Source organism: Chiloscyllium plagiosum, chromosome 48, assembly GCF_004010195.1.
Source record: "Chiloscyllium plagiosum isolate BGI_BamShark_2017 chromosome 48, ASM401019v2, whole genome shotgun sequence".
Lineage (NCBI taxonomy): Eukaryota > Metazoa > Chordata > Chondrichthyes > Orectolobiformes > Hemiscylliidae > Chiloscyllium > Chiloscyllium plagiosum.
Genome location: NC_057757.1, coordinates 7,979,405 through 7,983,651, shown reverse-complemented (window position 1 = coordinate 7,983,651; position 4,247 = coordinate 7,979,405). Strand labels below are relative to the sequence as shown.

Below are 4,247 nucleotides of genomic sequence, written 5' to 3'. Positions count from 1 at the left end.
CACCCCATGGAAAAGACCTTGTCTATTTATCCGATCCATGCCCCTGACTTCCTATGCTCCAGTGAAAAAAGTCGCAGCTTATCCATCCTTTTCTTATAACTCAAGCCTTCCGCACTTGGCAACATCCCGACAGATCTCTCCTGAATTCTCTGCAGCTTAATAATGTCTTGTGGCATCTCCCCCTCTGTCCGAAACCTGAATGGATTCCCTTCTCCAAACTCGACAATCCAATTATAAATTCCGACTGCGCTCGATCATCTCTGATTTCCTTTCTGGCAAAGTAACATATCAAAGGCTAATGCCGAATATCAAAGCTCACGGAGTAGGGAATAGTATTTCGGCAGAGATAAAAGATTGGCTGGTTAACTGGAATCGGACATTGTGCATAAGAGTCTCCTATCTCCCTGGTGAGATGTAACAAGTGGTGCACATAGCGGGGGGTCAATTCGGGGACTGCAACTGTTCACCAACCTTTAGACGAAAGGCCCAAAGGTAAGAAGTGAGTTGTGAAGAGGACAGAAGAGAACTACAAAGGGAATGAAGAGGCTCCTAGGGCTAGTACAGACACAGTGGGACGAATGGCCTCCCTCCACACTCTGACAATTTGTGCGTTTCTTTCAATCAGATGTGCACAACTGATTGGGAACGGCTTGAGTGCGGAAAACGTGGGGGAAAATCGCCATTTTTGGCGGGAAGCATGAAAGCAAAGCCTATTATCTAAGTGGTTGCACAACTCGAAGATTCAAAGGGATCTGGGTGTTCCAGTGCGTGAATCACAGAAGGTCAGTCAGGCAGTCAGGTCCCAGGTTCGACCCCCAGCCTCGGGTGACTGCCTGTGCGGAGTTCACACCTTCTGTGTGTGTTTCCTCCCACAGTCCTCCCAAAGATGTGCACACTAGACAGATTGGCCATGCGAAGTTGCTCCAGGGGTACACGGGCTAGGACTAGCCATGGGAAAGGCAGAGTTTACAGGGATGAGGTGGGATGCTCTTCGGAGGGTCGGTATGGGCTCATTGGACCTGCTTCCACACTCTAGGGATTCGATGGATCGTACTTAAGGAGGAATCAATCAATCAATCAGTCAATCCTTTGATCAAAACTCAATCTTCCATTCCATAGGCTCAGTGGTTAGCACTGCTGCCTCACGGCGCCAGGGACCTGGGTTCAATTCCCACCTCAGGCGACTGTCTGTGCGGAGTTTGCACATTCTCCCCGTGTCTGTGTGGGGTTTCCTCCGGGTGCTCTGGTTTCCTCTCACAGTCCAAAGATGTGCAGGTTAGGGTGGATTGGCCATGCTAAATTACCCCATAGTGTTCAGGGATGTGTAGCTTAGGGTGGATTGGCCATGGGAAATTACCCCATAGTGTTCAGGGATGTGCAGGTTAGGGTGGATTGGCCGCGCTAAATTGCCCGTAGTGTTAGGTGCATTAGTCAGAGGGAAATGGGTCTGAGTGGATTACTCTCCGGAGGGTCGGTGTGGACTTGTTGGGCTGAAGGGCCTGTTTCCGCACTGTAGGGAACCTAATCTGATAAAAAAAGGACAAAAACACATTGGAGGACAGTTCAGATAAAGTATCACAAACTAATATCTGTAATGGGGATGTTGCTTTATTAGGATAGGTTGGGCAGGCTGGACTAGTGTCTGCTGGAGTTGGGAAAGCGTAAGAGACTACTTGTTAGAAACATGTACGACCTGGAGGGGTGTTGATGGGGAGGGCGATTGGAAGCATCTAGAACCTGGAGACACTTTAAAAGTCTAAGCTCACCCATTTAAAACAGAAATGAGGCAGAAAATAACATTGTCTCTGGGGGGGTCATGGGGTGGGCTGGTTCAGGCCCGATGGGCGGAATGGCCTTCAGCTGTCCCTAATTTGTATGCGCGCACGCACATTTAAAAGAACTGAGCGATCCCAGTTCTTGAAAGGGCTGACGGACACGTTCTTTCCTCTGAAGTTTGGTTTTGGTTCAGGTTTTGTCACAGCAGATTTAATTTTGATCGACGTTCGATTCCCGATGAAACCCAACCCACACTCTCTCTCACAGCAACAAAACCTTTTTTCAGCACAGGAACAGAAGACGGTTGACGTCCAACGGATGGTAAACAGTGCTCTTTCACCGTTCGCTGGGGATAACAGCCATTCCCTGGTACCCAGGTAAGGGCTGAGGTTACAGGTTAGGAACATGGGGTTCTCAGTTTCAAGACTAATTCTCCATAGAGGCCACTCAGTGTCGCCAGCCCATTGAGTCCACTACAACCCTCCGAAGAGCATCCCATTCACCGACTCAACTCCCGCAACCCTGCATTTTCCAAGGCTAATCCACCTAGTTTGTACATCCCTGAACACTATGGTCAATTTAGCTTGAGTCTAGATTACAGAGTCGTGCTGGAAAAGCGCAGCAGGTCAGGCAGTATCCGAGGAGCAGGAAAATGGTTCCTGATGAAGTGCTTTTGCCTGATTTTCCTGCTCCTCGGATGCTGCCTGACCTGCTGTGCTTTTCCAGCACCGCTCTGATTTAGACTCTGGTTTCCAGCATCCGCAGTACTCACTTTAGCCTGGCAATTTAGCATGGCTCATTCATCCTCACCCGCACATCTTTGGCGTGTGGGAGGAAACCGGAGCACCCGGAGGAAACCCACGCAGACACGGAGAGAATGTGCAAACTCCACACAGACAGTCGCCTGAGGGTGGCACAGTGGCTCAGAGGTTAGCACTGCTGCCTCACAGCACCAGGGTCCCAGGTTCGATTCCAGCCTCAGGCGACTGTCTGTCTGGAGTTTGCACGTTCTCCCCGTGTCTGCGTGGGTTTCCTCCGGGTGCTCCGGTTTCTTCCCACAGTCCAAAAATGTCCAGGTGAGTGGGATTGGCTGTGCTACATTGCCCGTAGTGTTCAGGTCAGGTGCATTAGTCAGGGGGAAAGGTAAGGGAATGAGTCTGGGTGGGATATTCTTCGGAGGGTCGGTGTGGACTTGTTGGGCCGAAGGGCCTGTTTCCACACTGTAGGGGTTCCATGGATCGCAGCTCCCTGGCGCTGTGAGGCAGCAGTGCTAACCACTGAGCCACTGTGATAATAGCTAGTGGGGGATGGCATGGAGTTGGAAATGGTGTAAACTTCCAGGAACTTAAGATGGCGGAGACGGAAACATAGATCATAGAACTGGACAGCACAGTACAGGCCCTTCGGCCCTCGATGTTGTGCCGGCCTTTCATCCTACTCTATGATCAGACTAACCTACAGACCCTACGTTGTACTGTCATCCATGGGCCTACCCAAGAGTCACCTAATGTCTCTGACTCTACTCTCACTCTCTGAACCTACCTCTGACATCTCGCCTAAACTCTCTTCCAAACACCTTCAAATAACGTCCCCTCGTGATAGCCATTTCTGTCCTGGGAAGGAGTCTCTGGTTGTCTGGCTTGGAAGGACTGCAGATGCTGGAAGTCAGAGTCAATATGAGTCCTGACCAAGGGTTTTGACCAGAAATGTTGACTTTCCTGTTCCTCGGATGCCGTGCATTGCCAGCTTTCACATCCAGCAACTTAAGCCGTCTTCCAGGAACCTCGGAACTGGAGTAGGCCATTCAGCTCCTTAAGCTCGTGCTGTCATTCAATGAGATCATGGCTGATCTGTGGCCTACCTCAATATGGAGTCAGAGAGACGTACAGCACGGAAACAGACCCTTCGGCCAACCCGTCCATGCCAACCAGATGTCCCAACCCAATCTAGTCCCACCTGCCAGCGCCCGGCCCATATCCCTCCAAACCCTTCCTATTCATATACCCATCCAAATGCCTCTTAAATGTTGCAATTGTACCAGCCTCCACCACTTCCTCTGGCAGCTCATTCCATACACGCACCACCCTCTGCGTGAAAATGTTGCCCCTTAGGTCTCTTTTATATCTTTCCCCTCTCACCCTAAACCTATGCCCTCTAGTTCTGGACTCCTCCCACCCCAGGGAAAAGACTTTGCCTAGTTACCCTATCCATGCCCCTCATAATTTCGTTAATCTCTATAAGATCACCCCTCAGCCTCCGACGCTCATAACATCTTTCCAATAGGAAGGAGACCAGAATTGCACGCAATATTCCAACAGTGGCCTAACTAATGTCCTGTACAGCCGCAACATGACCTCCCAACTCCTGTACTCAATACTCTGACCAATAAAGGAAAGCATACCAAACGCCTTCTTCACTATCCTATCTACCTGCGACTCCACTTTCAAGGAGCTATGAACCTGCACTCCAAG

At 50.3% G+C, this 4,247-nt stretch overlaps 1 protein-coding gene across 1 annotated transcript in view; it reads left to right on the top strand.

Annotated features, from left to right (window-relative positions):
- The first annotated feature begins 2,049 nt into the window (after window positions 1-2,049).
- The window catches only part of LOC122544371 (lysophosphatidic acid receptor 6), a 16,265-nt gene continuing 14,067 nt past the window's right edge, over window positions 2,050-4,247 (top strand). The window contains exon 1 of the mRNA XM_043683610.1: window positions 2,050-2,153. The gene's annotated coding sequence lies outside the window, so the exon portion shown is untranslated. The remainder of the gene's footprint in view (window positions 2,154-4,247) is intronic.